Source organism: Tachypleus tridentatus, chromosome 11, assembly GCF_004210375.1.
Source record: "Tachypleus tridentatus isolate NWPU-2018 chromosome 11, ASM421037v1, whole genome shotgun sequence".
NCBI lineage: Eukaryota > Metazoa > Arthropoda > Merostomata > Xiphosura > Limulidae > Tachypleus > Tachypleus tridentatus.
In genome coordinates, this window is record NC_134835.1 from 57,946,710 (window position 1) to 57,963,661 (window position 16,952).

The 16,952-nt window shown below is 34.9% G+C and overlaps 7 non-coding genes across 7 annotated transcripts; all 7 read right to left on the minus strand.

Annotated features, from left to right (window-relative positions):
• Window positions 1–998: 998 nt before the first annotated feature.
• On the minus strand, window positions 999–1,070 carry TRNAF-GAA (transfer RNA phenylalanine (anticodon GAA)). The gene has a single exon. It is a non-coding gene; the product is annotated as a tRNA-Phe (tRNA).
• Window positions 1,071–3,508: 2,438 nt separating this feature from the next.
• On the minus strand, window positions 3,509–3,580 carry TRNAF-GAA (transfer RNA phenylalanine (anticodon GAA)). The gene has a single exon. It is a non-coding gene; the product is annotated as a tRNA-Phe (tRNA).
• Window positions 3,581–6,019: 2,439 nt separating this feature from the next.
• Window positions 6,020–6,092, minus strand: TRNAF-GAA (transfer RNA phenylalanine (anticodon GAA)). The gene has a single exon. It is a non-coding gene; the product is annotated as a tRNA-Phe (tRNA).
• Window positions 6,093–8,526: 2,434 nt separating this feature from the next.
• Window positions 8,527–8,599, minus strand: TRNAF-GAA (transfer RNA phenylalanine (anticodon GAA)). The gene has a single exon. It is a non-coding gene; the product is annotated as a tRNA-Phe (tRNA).
• A 2,435-nt stretch (window positions 8,600–11,034) lies between these two features.
• On the minus strand, window positions 11,035–11,107 carry TRNAF-GAA (transfer RNA phenylalanine (anticodon GAA)). The gene has a single exon. It is a non-coding gene; the product is annotated as a tRNA-Phe (tRNA).
• A 2,439-nt stretch (window positions 11,108–13,546) lies between these two features.
• TRNAF-GAA (transfer RNA phenylalanine (anticodon GAA)) lies at window positions 13,547–13,618 on the minus strand. The gene has a single exon. It is a non-coding gene; the product is annotated as a tRNA-Phe (tRNA).
• A 2,436-nt stretch (window positions 13,619–16,054) lies between these two features.
• Window positions 16,055–16,127, minus strand: TRNAF-GAA (transfer RNA phenylalanine (anticodon GAA)). The gene has a single exon. It is a non-coding gene; the product is annotated as a tRNA-Phe (tRNA).
• Between the last annotated feature and the right edge of the window lie 825 nt (window positions 16,128–16,952).

Sequence of the window (16,952 nt, forward strand, 5' to 3'; positions counted from 1 at the left end):
AATTGATCTCATTATTGTTAGAATATAGAGTAATAGTATGGTAGGGTAACTAATCTTTAACCTTCGTTGAATAACGTTCACTAGTCAGAAAAAATTACACTTCTTAATATTTATTTACCATATATTAAGCAAAATTTTCAAGAAAGAATAACGTTATGTCTTTAGTTATTTCTCTTCAAGTTGATCACGTTTAGGGTACTTATTTTGAAAGAAAATATCTTTTATATTTCCCGTTTAGGCTTCTTTTAAATGATAAATAAATCGAGAACTCTCCGTCACATGATAACCCTAGTTTTATACGGGATAGACCTTGTATCTTCCTCAAGATTCCGTGTTCACTCGACTGGTAGTATATGTAAACACAGGAGGATCACATGGAGGTATTAAAAGTTTTAAATATTAATACTACTGAGTAGTGGGTGGGGAAGTATTTGTGTTAGAATTCGGTATAATTTTATGAAATATATATCTTATGCCTTTGTCAGATATTCACGTGTATGTGAATACTCTTTAACGGTTCTGAAAGAACACGAAATTTTTAACACGTTTACATTGAGGCACGTGATATTGGATTTTCCATATTTCTTATACTTCCTAACAAAATAGCGAATAAAATTGTGAAATCGTCTGATACATTTTCACACGGATTTTATAAATCGACGGTAAAATTACAATTGTACACTTGGCGTTCACTATTTTCCCTGTACATAGAACGTGGAAACCCCTTCTGATAGAGAAAATGCGATGCGTAGTTCGTATCTTTTTTTTTGTGTTATACCGAAGAAAGGATTTGATAGCGATGTACGTATGATTTCACTACTAGTCAGCGTCACTCTGCCATGCTTTTAACTGTGTTCGCGAAACGCAAAAGTGAATAAATTAAAATATCGATCTGTAAACCAGTAGATTTAGTGATTAATTTTGAAAAGTTGTCTTTCCGAGCTCATTCAAAGAACAGGTCAGGACGACTCAATCAACCTAAAAGAATCTACATACATCGCCGAGACCGGGATCGAACCAGGGACCTTTAGATCTTCAGTCTAACGCTCTCCCAACTGAGCTATCTCGGCTTGTGTTCCAAAAATTGTCTGAAAGAAATTTACAATGTTCATTTATCCTTTAAACGTTCGTCTTTAACGTCCTACAGAACAAAAAACACAATATCAGAACCGCTATTAAAGAAATTTCGTAAATTCTTTGAACTAAAACAACTGGCTCCGAGGATTTGAATCTCACCTCATGCTATACTATATATCAAATACAATTCTTTGAGCATTCTGGCTCAAAAGGAAACTACTCAAGGATCAACGTCTCACCAACAGTGAAGTGCAGTTTGAGAAACTTTTAAATAGACTTTTCGTAGTTTCGTCCAGCTTTTAAGTTCTCTCTTTCTTTTAGAAACAAAACGAAAAACAATGTCCCCCACACTGTGTTTTACTTTAGAGAAAACAACAAAAATATGAACATTTAATAATCTGTCGTTTCTACGAGATGCAGAATTTACTTTTCGCATGTAACGTGTAACTGGAATCTGATTCAAAGGTAAACTTTTACACATTAGAAATTCCAGTGTGGAAGAAGAAAGTGTATCACGGCTTATTTAACATGAAGAAAATGATCTCGTAGTGCAAATGGTTTTGAATGTTTCTTGAAAATCGATAAAAGATATACATTCCGTATGGGGTATTTCAACGACGGCAAGTTAAAACGAAAACTTCACTTTCCTTACAACATTTCAGTACTGGCAATAAAACACGATTTTGACAAAAAAAATTAAACGAGTTTCTTGAAACGCCCTTTGAAATAAAAGAACTTCGAAATATATTAAATATCGGGAACTTTACGAGTTCTGTCGAATGATGTTTTGGCCGATATATTTCTGCTCGAAAATGTTTTGGGAGAAGTACTTGGGCTGTATACCATCAAGGAGGTATGAAATATACACAATCATCAAAACGCACCTGTTGTGCACGACGAAGAAAAAGAGGAAATATTGAACGTCTGGAGCATCTTTATTTGGGGAACCTACTTTCGTTAGTAAGTGAAATAAAAGTTCTTTTTTAATTTATAAGTCGCAAAACTCTTCTTCCAATTTGTAAAATTTTGTATCAGCGAAGTTGTCGAATTCCATGGTGTTTCTTTACACCTTGCTTTGGTTAGGATTCTTTTCGCACACCGCTACAATATGGTTATCGACTGTACCCGTGTATCATCTTAGCAGTGATAGGCAAGAGGGTGGGTAGCTACTCAACAACACCAACAGCCCACTCTTTGATTGTAAAACTGTAATGGTTAAAAAGTTCAAAAGGCGAGGATTGTCGTTGCGGTTTTTCCGAAACCACGCCACTTCGTAAGCTGGTCGAGCGACGGAATCTGTACGCTATTCCAAGCTATTAACGTTTCTTGAGAATGCACCTAACTATGGATACAAAGCGTATTTATTGGGAAACGTGATATTATTGACACTCCTCTAAGCACGTTCCTATAACATTAAATTCTACAGACCAAATTGATCTCATTATTGTTAGAATATAGAGTAATAGTATGGTAGGGTAACTAATCTTTAACCTTCGTTGAATAACGTTCACTAGTCAGAAAAATTACACACTTCTTAATATTTATTTACCATATATTAAGCAAAAATTTTCAAGAAAGATAACGTTATGTCTTTAGTTATTTCTCTTCAAGTTGATCACGTTTAGGGTACTTATTTTGAAAGAAAATATCTTTTATATTTCCCGTTTAGGCTTCTTTTAAATGATAAATAAATCGAGAACTCTCCGTCACATGATAACCCTAGTTTTATACGGGATAGACCTTGTATCTTCCTCAAGATTCCGTGTTCACTCGACTGGTAGTATATGTAAACACAGGAGGATCACATGGAGGTATTAAAAGTTTTAAATATTAATACTACTGAGTAGTGGGTGGGGAAGTATTTGTGTTAGAATTCGGTATAATTTTATGAAATATATATCTTATGCCTTTGTCAGATATTCACGTGTATGTGAATACTCTTTAACAGTTCTGAAAGAACACGAAATTTTAACACGTTTACATTGAGGCACGTAATATTGGATTTTCCATATTTGTTATACTTCCTAACAAAATAGCGAATAAAAAATTGTGAAATCGTCTGATACATTTTCACACGGATTTTATAAATCGACGGTAAAATTACAATTGTACACTTGGCGCTCACTATTTTCCCTGTACATAGAACGTGGAAACCCCTTCTGATAGAGAAAATGCGATGCGTAGTTCGTTTCTTTGTTTTTTGTGTTATACCGAAGAAAGGATTTGATAGCGATGTACGTATGATTTCGCTACTAGTCAGCGTCACTCTGCCATTCTTTTAACTGTGTTCGCGAAACGCAAAAGTGAATAAATTAAAATATCGATCTGTAAACCAGTAGATTTAGTGATTAATTTTGAAAAGTTGTCTTTCCGAGCTCATTCAAAGAACAGGTCAGGACGACTCAATCAACCTAAAAGAATCTACATACATCGCCGAGACCGGGATCGAACCAGGGACCTTTAGATCTTCAGTCTAACGCTCTCCCAACTGAGCTATCTCGGCTTGTGTTCCAAAAATTGTCTGAAAGAAATTTACAATGTTCATTTATCCTTTAAACGTTCGTCTTTAACGTCCTACAGAACAAAAACACAATATCAGAACCGCTATTAAAGAAATTTCGTAAATTCTTTGAACTAAAACAACTGGCTCCGAGGATTTGAATCTCACCTCATGCTATACTATATATCAAATACAATTCTTTGAGCATTCTGGCTCAAAAGGAAACTACTCAAGGATCAACGTCTCACCAACAGTGAAGTGCAGTTTGAGAAACTTTTAAATAGACTTTTCGTAGTTTCGTCCAGCTTTTAAGTTCTCTCTTTCTTTAGAAACAAAACGAAAACAATGTCCCCACACTGTGTTTTTTACTTTAGAGAAAACAACAAAAAATATGAACATTTAATAATCTGTCGTTTCTACGAGATGCAGAATTTACTTTTCGCATGTAACGTGTAACTGGAATCTGATTCAAAGGTAAACTTTTACACATTAGAAATTCCAGTGTGGAAGAAGAAAGTGTATCACGGCTTATTTAACATGAAGAAAATGATCTCGTAGTGCAAATGGTTTTGAATGTTTCTTGAAAATCGATAAAAGATATACATTCCGTATGGGGTATTTCAACGACGGCAAGTTAAAACGAAAACTTCACTTTCCTTACAACATTTCAGTACTGGCAATAAAACACGATTTTGACAAAAAAAAATTAAACGAGTTTCTTGAAACGCCCTTTTGAAATAAAAGAACTTCGAAATATATTAAATATCAGGAACTTTACGAGTTCTGTCGAATGATGTTTTGGCCGATATATTTCTGCTCGAAAATGTTTTGGGAGAAGTACTTGGGCTGTATACCATCAAGGAGGTATGAAATATACACAATCATCAAAACGCACCTGTTGTGCACGACGAAGAAAAAAGAGGAAATATTGAACGTCTGGAGCATCTTTATTTGGGAACCTACTTTCGTTAGTAAGTGAAATAAAGTTCTTTTTTTAATTTATAAGTCGCAAAACTCTTCTTCCAATTTGTAAAATTTTGTATCAGCGAAGTTGTCGAATTCCATGGTGTTTCTTTACACCTTGCTTTGGTTAGGATTCTTTTCGCACACCGCTACAATATGGTTATCGACTGTACCCCGTGTATCATCTTAGCAGTGATAGGCAAGAGGGTGGGTAGCTACTCAACAACACCAACAGCCCACTCTTTGATTGTAAAACTGTAATGGTTAAAAGTTCAAAGGCGAGGATTGTCGTTGCGGTTTTCCGAAACCACGCCACTTCGTAAGCTGGTCGAGCGACGGAATCTGTACGCTATTCAAGCTATTAACGTTTCTTGAGAATGCACCTAACTATGGATACAAAGCGTATTTATTGGGAAACGTGATATTATTGACACTCCTCTAAGCACGTTCCTATAACATTAAATTCTACAGACCAAATTGATCTCATTATTGTTAGAATATAGAGTAATAGTATGGTAGGGTAACTAATCTTTAACCTTCGTTGAATAACGTTCACTAGTCAGAAAAATTACACACTTCTTAATATTTATTTACCATATATTAAGCAAAAAATTTTCAAGAAAGATAACGTTATGTCTTTAGTTATTTCTCTTCAAGTTGATCACGTTTAGGGTACTTATTTTGAAAGAAAATATCTTTTATATTTCCCGTTTAGGCTTCTTTTAAATGATAAATAAATCGAGAACTCTCCGTCACATGATAACCCTAGTTTTATACGGGATAGACCTTGTATCTTCCTCAAGATTCCGTGTTCACTCGACTGGTAGTATATGTAAACACAGGAGGATCACATGGAGGTATTAAAAGTTTTAAATATTAATACTACTGAGTAGTGGGTGGGGAAGTATTTGTGTTAGAATTCGGTATAATTTTATGAAATATATATCTTATGCCTTTGTCAGATATTCACGTGTATGTGAATACTCTTTAACGGTTCTGAAAGAACACGAAATTTTTAACACGTTTACATTGAGGCACGTAATATTGGATTTTCCATATTTCTTATACTTCCTAACAAAATAGCGAATAAAAATTGTGAAATCGTCTGATACATTTTCACACGGATTTTATAAATCGACGGTAAAATTACAATTGTACACTTGGCGTTCACTATTTTCCCCTGTACATAGAACGTGGAAACCCCTTCTGATAGAGAAAATGCGATGCGTAGTTCGTATCTTTGTTTTTTGTGTTATACCGAAGAAAGGATTTGATAGCGATGTACGTATGATTTCGCTACTAGTCAGCGTCACTCTGCCATTCTTTTAACTGTGTTCGCGAAACGCAAAAGTGAATAAATTAAAATATCGATCTGTAAACCAGTAGATTTAGTGATTAATTTTGAAAAGTTGTCTTTTCCGAGCTCATTCAAAGAACAGGTCAGGACGACTCAATCAACCTAAAAGAATCTACATACATCGCCGAGACCCGGGATCGAACCAGGGACCTTTAGATCTTCAGTCTAACGCTCTCCCAACTGAGCTATCTCGGCTTGTGTTCCAAAATTGTCTGAAAGAAATTTACAATGTTCATTTATCCTTTAAACGTTCGTCTTTAACGTCCTACAGAACAAAACACAATATCAGAACCGCTATTAAAGAAATTTCGTAAATTCTTTGAACTAAAACAACTGGCTCCGAGGATTTGAATCTCACCTCATGCTATACTATATATCAAATACAATTCTTTGAGCATTCTGGCTCAAAGGAAACTACTCAAGGATCAACGTCTCACCAACAGTGAAGTGCAGTTTGAGAAACTTTTAAATAGACTTTTCGTAGTTTCGTCCAGCTTTTAAGTTCTCTCTTTCTTTTAGAAACAAAACGAAAAACAATGTCCCCACACTGTGTTTTTTACTTTAGAGAAAAACAACAAAAATATGAACATTTAATAATCTGTCGTTTCTACGAGATGCAGAATTTACTTTTCGCATGTAACGTGTAACTGGAATCTGATTCAAAGGTAAACTTTTACACATTAGAAATTCCAGTGTGGAAGAAGAAAGTGTATCACGGCTTATTTAACATGAAGAAAATGATCTCGTAGTGCAAATGGTTTTGAATGTTTCTTGAAAATCGATAAAGATATACATTCCGTATGGGGTATTTCAACGACGGCAAGTTAAAACGAAAACTTCACTTTCCTTACAACATTTCAGTACTGGCAATAAAACACGATTTTGACAAAAAAAATTAAACGAGTTTCTTGAAACGCCCTTTTGAAATAAAGAACTTCGAAATATATTAAATATCAGGAACTTTACGAGTTCTGTCGAATGATGTTTTGGCCGATATATTTCTGCTCGAAAATGTTTTGGGAGAAGTACTTGGGCTGTATACCATCAAGGAGGTATGAAATATACACAATCATCAAAACGCACCTGTTGTGCACGACGAAGAAAAAGAGGAAATATTGAACGTCTGGAGCATCTTTATTTGGGAACCTACTTTCGTTAGTAAGTGAAATAAAAGTTCTTTTTTAATTTATAAGTCGCAAAACTCTTCTTCCAATTTGTAAAATTTTGTATCAGCGAAGTTGTCGAATTCCATGGTGTTTCTTTACACCTTGCTTTGGTTAGGATTCTTTTCGCACACCGCTACAATATGGTTATCGACTGTACCCGTGTATCATCTTAGCAGTGATAGGCAAGAGGGTGGGTAGCTACTCAACAACACCAACAGCCCACTCTTTGATTGTAAAACTGTAATGGTTAAAAGTTCAAAGGCGAGGATTGTCGTTGCGGTTTTTCCGAAACCACGCCACTTCGTAAGCTGGTCGAGCGACGGAATCTGTACGCTATTCCAAGCTATTAACGTTTCTTGAGAATGCACCTAACTATGGATACAAAGCGTATTTATTGGGAAACGTGATATTATTGACACTCCTCTAAGCACGTTCCTATAACATTAAATTCTACAGACCAAATTGATCTCATTATTGTTAGAATATAGAGTAATAGTATGGTAGGGTAACTAATCTTTAACCTTCGTTGAATAACGTTCACTAGTCAGAAAAATTACACACTTCTTAATATTTATTTACCATATATTAAGCAAAAATTTTCAAGAAAGATAACGTTATGTCTTTAGTTATTTCTCTTCAAGTTGATCACGTTTAGGGTACTTATTTTGAAAGAAAATATCTTTTATATTTCCCGTTTAGGCTTCTTTTAAATGATAAATAAATCGAGAACTCTCCGTCACATGATAACCCTAGTTTTATACGGGATAGACCTTGTATCTTCCTCAAGATTCCGTGTTCACTCGACTGGTAGTATATGTAAACACAGGAGGATCACATGGAGGTATTAAAAGTTTTAAATATTAATACTACTGAGTAGTGGGTGGGGAAGTATTTGTGTTAGAATTCGGTATAATTTTATGAAATATATATCTTATGCCTTTGTCAGATATTCACGTGTATGTGAATACTCTTTAACGGTTCTGAAAGAACACAAAATTTTTAACACGTTTACATTGAGGCACGTAATATTGGATTTTCCATATTTCTTATACTTCCTAACAAAATAGCGAATAAAAATTGTGAAATCGTCTGATACATTTTCACACGGATTTTATAAATCGACGGTAAAATTACAATTGTACACTTGGCGTTCACTATTTTCCCCTGTACATAGAACGTGGAAACCCCTTCTGATAGAGAAAATGCGATGCGTAGTTCGTATCTTTGTTTTTTGTGTTATACCGAAGAAAGGATTTGATAGCGATGTACGTATGATTTCGCTACTAGTCAGCGTCACTCTGCCATTCTTTTAACTGTGTTCGCGAAACGCAAAAGTGAATAAATTAAAATATCGATCTGTAAACCAGTAGATTTAGTGATTAATTTTGAAAAGTTGTCTTTTCCGAGCTCATTCAAAGAACAGGTCAGGACGACTCAATCAACCTAAAAGAATCTACATACATCGCCGAGACCCGGGATCGAACCAGGGACCTTTAGATCTTCAGTCTAACGCTCTCCCAACTGAGCTATCTCGGCTTGTGTTCCGAAAATTGTCTGAAAGAAATTTACAATGTTCATTTATCCTTTAAACGTTCGTCTTTAACGTCCTACAGAACAAAAACACAATATCAGAACCGCTATTAAAGAAATTTCGTAAATTCTTTGAACTAAAACAACTGGCTCCGAGGATTTGAATCTCACCTCATGCTATACTATATATCAAATACAATTCTTTGAGCATTCTGGCTCAAAAGGAAACTACTCAAGGATCAACGTCTCACCAACAGTGAAGTGCAGTTTGAGAAACTTTTAAATAGACTTTTCGTAGTTTCGTCCAGCTTTTAAGTTCTCTCTTTCTTTTAGAAACAAAACGAAAAACAATGTCCCCACACTGTGTTTTACTTTAGAGAAAAACAACAAAAATATGAACATTTAATAATCTGTCGTTTCTACGAGATGCAGAATTTACTTTTCGCATGTAACGTGTAACTGGAATCTGATTCAAAGGTAAACTTTTACACATTAGAAATTCCAGTGTGGAAGAAGAAAGTGTATCACGGCTTATTTAACATGAAGAAAATGATCTCGTAGTGCAAATGGTTTTGAATGTTTCTTGAAAATCGATAAAGATATACATTCCGTATGGGGTATTTCAACGACGGCAAGTTAAAACGAAAACTTCACTTTCCTTACAACATTTCAGTACTGGCAATAAAACACGATTTTGACAAAAAAAATTAAACGAGTTTCTTGAAACGCCCTTTTGAAATAAAGAACTTCGAAATATATTAAATATCGGGAACTTTACGAGTTCTGTCGAATGATGTTTTGGCCGATATATTTCTGCTCGAAAATGTTTTGGGAGAAGTACTTGGGCTGTATACCATCAAGGAGGTATGAAATATACACAATCATCAAAACGCACCTGTTGTGCACGACGAAGAAAAAGAGGAAATATTGAACGTCTGGAGCATCTTTATTTGGGGAACCTACTTTCGTTAGTAAGTGAAATAAAAGTTCTTTTTTAATTTATAAGTCGCAAAACTCTTCTTCCAATTTGTAAAATTTTGTATCAGCGAAGTTGTCGAATTCCATGGTGTTTCTTTACACCTTGCTTTGGTTAGGATTCTTTTCGCACACCGCTACAATATGGTTATCGACTGTACCCGTGTATCATCTTAGCAGTGATAGGCAAGAGGGTGGGTAGCTACTCAACAACACCAACAGCCCACTCTTTGATTGTAAAACTGTAATGGTTAAAAGTTCAAAAGGCGAGGATTGTCGTTGCGGTTTTCCGAAACCACGCCACTTCGTAAGCTGGTCGAGCGACGGAATCTGTACGCTATTCCAAGCTATTTACGTTTCTTGAGAATGCACCTAACTATGGATACAAAGCGTATTTATTGGGAAACGTGATATTATTGACACTCCTCTAAGCACGTTCCTATAACATTAAATTCTACAGACCAAATTGATCTCATTATTGTTAGAATATAGAGTAATAGTATGGTAGGGTAACTAATCTTTAACCTTCGTTGAATAACGTTCACTAGTCAGAAAAATTACACACTTCTTAATATTTATTTACCATATATTAAGCAAAATTTTCAAGAAAGATAACGTTATGTCTTTAGTTATTTCTCTTCAAGTTGATCACGTTTAGGGTACTTATTTTGAAAGAAAATATCTTTTATATTTCCCGTTTAGGCTTCTTTTAAATGATAAATAAATCTAAAACATTCCGTCACATGATAACCCTAGTTTTATACGGGATAGACCTTGTATCTTCCTCAAGATTCCGTGTTCACTCGACTGGTAGTATATGTAAACACAGGAGGATCACATGGAGGTATTAAAAGTTTTAAATATTAATACTACTGAGTAGTGGGTGGGGAAGTATTTGTGTTAGAATTCGGTATAATTTTATGAAATATATATCTTATGCCTTTGTCAGATATTCACGTGTATGTGAATACTCTTTAACAGTTCTGAAAGAACACGAAATTTTTAACACGTTTACATTGAGGCACGTAATATTGGATTTTCCGTATTTCTTATACTTCCTAACAAAATAGCGAATAAAAATTGTGAAATCGTCTGATACATTTTCACACGGATTTTATAAATCGACGGTAAAATTACAATTGTACACTTGGCGTTCACTATTTTCCCCTGTACATAGAACGTGGAAACCCCTTCTGATAGAGAAAATGCGATGCGTAGTTCGTATCTTTGTTTTTTGTGTTATACCGAAGAAAGGATTTGATAGCGATGTACGTATGATTTCGCTACTAGTCAGCGTCACTCTGCCATTCTTTTAACTGTGTTCGCGAAACGCAAAAGTGAATAAATTAAAATATCGATCTGTAAACCAGTAGATTTAGTGATTAATTTTGAAAAGTTGTCTTTTCCGAGCTCATTCAAAGAACAGGTCAGGACGACTCAATCAACCTAAAAGAATCTACATACATCGCCGAGACCCGGGATCGAACCAGGGACCTTTAGATCTTCAGTCTAACGCTCTCCCAACTGAGCTATCTCGGCTTGTGTTCCAAAAAATTGTCTGAAAGAAATTTACAATGTTCATTTATCCTTTAAACGTTCGTCTTTAACGTCCTACAGAACAAAAAACACAATATCAGAACCGCTATTAAAGAAATTTCGTAAATTCTTTGAACTAAAACAACTGGCTCCGAGGATTTGAATCTCACCTCATGCTATACTATATATCAAATACAATTCTTTGAGCATTCTGGCTCAAAAGGAAACTACTCAAGGATCAACGTCTCACCAACAGTGAAGTGCAGTTTGAGAAACTTTTAAATAGACTTTTCGTAGTTTCGTCCAGCTTTTAAGTTCTCTCTTTCTTTTAGAAACAAAACGAAAAACAATGTCCCCACACTGTGTTTTACTTTAGAGAAAACAACAAAAAATATGAACATTTAATAATCTGTCGTTTCTACGAGATGCAGAATTTACTTTTCGCATGTAACGTGTAACTGGAATCTGATTCAAAGGTAAACTTTACACATTAGAAATTCCAGTGTGGAAGAAGAAAGTGTATCACGGCTTATTTAACATGAAGAAAATGATCTCGTAGTGCAAATGGTTTTGAATGTTTCTTGAAAATCGATAAAAGATATACATTCCGTATGGGGTATTTCAACGACGGCAAGTTAAAACGAAAACTTCACTTTCCTTACAACATTTCAGTACTGGCAATAAAACACGATTTTGACAAAAAAAATTAAACGAGTTTCTTGAAACGCCTTTTTAATATAAAAGAACTTCGAAATATATTAAATATCGGGAACTTTACGAGTTCTGTCGAATGATGTTTTGGCCGATATATTTCTGCTCGAAAATGTTTTGGGAGAAGTACGTGGGCTGTATACCATCAAGGAGGTATGAAATATACACAATCATCAAAACGCACGTGTTGTGCACGACGAAGAAAAAAGAGGAAATATTGAACGTCTGGAGCATCTTTATTTGGGGAACCTACTTTCGTTAGTAAGTGAAATAAAAGTTCTTTTTTTAATTTATAAGTCGCAAAAACTCTTCTTCCAATTTGTAAAATTTTGTATCAGCGAAGTTGTCGAATTCCATGGTGTTTCTTTACACCTTGCTTTGGTTAGGATTCTTTTCGCACACCGCTACAATATGGTTATCGACTGTACCCCGTGTATCATCTTAGCAGTGATAGGCAAGAGGGTGGGTAGCTACTCAACAACACCAACAGCCCACTCTTTGATTGTAAAACTGTAATGGTTAAAAGTTCAAAGGCGAGGATTGTCGTTGCGGTTTTTCCGAAACCACGCCACTTCGTAAGCTGGTCGAGCGACGGAATCTGTACGCTATTCCAAGCTATATACGTTTCTTGAGAATGCACCTAACTATGGATACAAAGCGTATTTATTGGGAAACGTGATATTATTGACACTCCTCTAAGCACGTTCCTATAACATTAAATTCTACAGACCAAATTGATCTCATTATTGTTAGAATATAGAGTAATAGTATGGTAGGGTAACTAATCTTTAACCTTCGTTGAATAACGTTCACTAGTCAGAAAAATTACATACTTCTTAATATTTATTTACCATATATTAAGCAAAATTTTCAAGAAAGATAACGTTATGTCTTTAGTTATTTCTCTTCAAGTTGATCACGTTTAGGGTACTTATTTTGAAAGAAAATATCTTTTATATTTCCCGTTTAGGCTTCTTTTAAATGATAAATAAATCGAGAACACTCCGTCACATGATAACCCTAGTTTTATACGGGATAGACCTTGTATCTTCCTCAAGATTCCGTGTTCACTCGACTGGTAGTATATGTAAACACAGGAGGATCACATGGAGGTATTAAAGTTTTAAATATTAATACTACTGAGTAGTGGGTGGGGAAGTATTTGTGTTAGAATTCGGTATAATTTTATGAAATATATATCTTATGCCTTTGTCAGATATTCACGTGTATGTGAATACTCTTTAACAGTTCTGAAAGAACACGAAATTTTAACACGTTTACATTGAGGCACGTAATATTGGATTTTCCATATTTCTTATACTTCCTTACAAAATAGCGAATAAAAATTGTGAAATCGTCTGATACATTTTCACACGGATTTTATAAATCGACGGTAAAATTACAATTGTACACTTGGCGTTCACTATTTTCCCTGTACATAGAACGTGGAAACCCCTTCTGATAGAGAAAATGCGATGCGTAGTTCGTATCTTTGTTTTTTGTGTTATACCGAAGAAAGGATTTGATAGCGATGTACGTATGATTTCGCTACTAGTCAGCGTCACTCTGCCATTCTTTTAACTGTGTTCGCGAAACGCAAAAGTGAATAATTTAAAATATCGATCTGTAAACCAGTAGATTTAGTGATTAATTTTGAAAAGTTGTCTTTTCCGAGCTCATTCAAAGAACAGGTCAGGACGACTCAATCAACCTAAAAGAATCTACATACATCGCCGAGACCGGGATCGAACCAGGGACCTTTAGATCTTCAGTCTAACGCTCTCCCAACTGAGCTATCTCGGCTTTTGTTCCAAAAATTGTCTGAAAGAAATTTACAATGTTCATTTATCCTTTAAACGTTCGTCTTTAACGTCCTACAGAACAAAAACACAATATCAGAACCGCTATTAAAGAAATTTCGTAAATTCTTTGAACTAAAACAACTGGCTCCTAGGATTTGAATCTCACCTCATGCTATACTATATATCAAATACAATTCTTTGAGCATTCTGGCTCAAAAGGAAACTACTCAAGGATCAACGTCTCACCAACAGTGAAGTGCAGTTTGAGAAACTTTTAAATAGACTTTTCGTAGTTTCGTCCAGCTTTTAAGTTCTCTCTTTCTTTTAGAAACAAAACGAAAACAATGTCCCCACACTGTGTTTTTACTTTAGAGAAAACAACAAAAAAATATGAACATTTAATAATCTGTCGTTTCTACGAGATGCAGAATTTACTTTTCGCATGTAACGTGTAACTGGAATCTGATTCTAAGGTAAACTTTACACATTAAAATTCCAGTGTGGAAGATGAAAGTGTATCACGGCTTATTTAACATGAAGAAAATGATCTCGTAGTGCAAATGGTTTTGAATGTTTCTTGAAAATCGATAAAAGATATACATTCCGTATGGGGTATTTCAACGACGGCAAGTTAAAACGAAAACTTCACTTTCCTTACAACATTTCAGTACTGGCAATAAAACACGATTTTGACAAAAAAAAATTAAACGAGTTTCTTGAAACGCCCTTTTGAAATAAAGAACTTCGAAATATATTAAATATCGGGAACTTTACGAGTTCTGTCGAATGATGTTTTGGCCGATATATTTCTGCTCGAAAATGTTTTGGGAGAAGTACGTGGGCTGTATACCATCAAGGAGGTATGAAATATACACAATCATCAAAACGCACGTGTTGTGCACGACGAAGAAAAAAGAGGAAATATTGAACGTCTGGAGCATCTTTATTTGGGAACCTACTTTCGTTAGTAAGTGAAATAAAAGTTCTTTTTTAATTTATAAGTCGCAAAACTCTTCTTCAATTTGTAAAATTTTGTATCAGCGAAGTTGTCGAATTCCATGGTGTTTCTTTACACCTTGCTTTGGTTAGGATTCTTTTCGCACACCGCTACAATATGGTTATCGACTGTAGCCCGTGTATCATCTTAGCAGTGATAGGCAAGAGGGTGGGTAGCTACTCAACAACACCAACAGCCCACTCTTTGATTGTAAAACTGTAATGGTTAAAAAGTTCAAAAGGCGAGGATTGTCGTTGCGGTTATCCGAAACCACGCCACTTCGTAAGCTGGTCGAGCGACGGAATCTGTACGCTATTCCAAGCTATATACGTTTCTTGAGAATGCACCTAACTATGGATACAAAGCGTATTTATTGGGAAACGTGATATTATTGACACTCCTCTAAGCACGTTCCTATAACATTAAATTCTACAGACCAAATTGATCTCATTATTGTTAGAATATAGAGTAATAGTATGGTAGGGTAACTAATCTTTAACCTTCGTTGAATAACGTTCACTAGTCAGAAAAATTACACACTTCTTAATATTTATTTACCATATATTAAGCAAAAATTTTCAAGAAAGATAACGTTATGTCTTTAGTTATTTCTCTTCAAGTTGATCACGTTTAGGGTACTTATTTTGAAAGAAAATATCTTTTATATTTCCCGTTTAGGCTTCTTTTAAATGATAAATAAATCTAAAACATTCTGTCACATGATAACCCTAGTTTTATACGGGATAGACCTTGTATCTTCCTCAAGATTCCGTGTTCACTCGACTGGTAGTATATGTAAACACAGGAGGATCACATGGAGGTATTAAAGTTTTAAATATTAATACTACTGAGTAGTGGGTGGGGAAGTATTTGTGTTAGAATTCGGTATAATTTTATGAAATATATATCTTATGCCTTTGTCAGATATTCACGTGTATGTGAATACTCTTTAACAGTTCTGAAAGAACACTAAATTTTAACACGTTTACATTGAGGCACGTAATATTGGATTTTCCATATTTCTTATACTTCCTAACAAAATAGCGAAATAGAATTGTGAAATCGTCTGATACATTTTCACACGGATTTTATAAATCGACGGTAAAATTACAATTGTACACTTGGCGTTCACTATTTTCCCCTGTACATAGAACGTGGAAACCCCTTCTGATAGAGAAAATGCGATGCGTAGTTCGTATCTTTGTTTTTTGTGTTATACCGAAGAAAGGATTTGATAGCGATGTACGTATGATTTCGCTACTAGTCAGCGTCACTCTGCCATTCTTTTAACTGTGTTCGCGAAACGCAAAAGTGAATAAATTAAAATATCGATCTGTAAACCAGTAGATTTAGTGATTAATTTTGAAAAGTTGTCTTTTCCGAGCTCATTCAAAGAACAGGTCAGGACGACTCAATCAACCTAAAAGAATCTACATACATCGCCGAGACCCGGGATCGAACCAGGGACCTTTAGATCTTCAGTCTAACGCTCTCCCAACTGAGCTATCTCGGCTTGTGTTCCAAAATTGTCTGAAAGAAATTTACAATGTTCATTTATCCTTTAAACGTTCGTCTTTAACGTCCTACAGAACAAAAACACAATATCAGAACCGCTATTAAAGAAATTTCGTAAATTCTTTGAACTAAAACAACTGGCTCCGAGGATTTGAATCTCACCTCATGCTATACTATATATCAAATACAATTCTTTGAGCATTCTGGCTCAAAAGGAAACTACTCAAGGATCAACGTCTCACCAACAGTGAAGTGCAGTTTGAGAAACTTTTAAATAGACTTTTCGTAGTTTCGTCCAGCTTTTAAGTTCTCTCTTTCTTTTAGAAACAAAACGAAAAACAATGTCCCCCACACTGTGTTTTACTTTAGAGAAAAACAACAAAAAATATGAACATTTAATAATCTGTCGTTTCTACGAGATGCAGAATTTACTTTTCGCATGTAACGTGTAACTGGAATCTGATTCTAAGGTAAACTTTACACATTAGAAATTCAGTGTGGAAGAAGAAAGTGTATCACGGCTTATTTAACATGAAGAAAATGATCTCGTAGTGCAAATGGTTTTGAATGTTTCTTGAAAATCGATAAAAGATATACATTCCGTATGGGGTATTTCAACGACGGCAAGTTAAAACGAAAACTTCACTTTCCTTACAACATTTCAGTACTGGCAATAAAACACGATTTTGACAAAAAAAAATTAAACGAGTTTCTTGAAACGCCCTTTTGAAATAAAGAACTTCGAAATATATTAAATATCGGGAACTTTACGAGTTCTGTCGAATGATGTTTTGGCCGATATATTTCTGCTCGAAAATGTTTT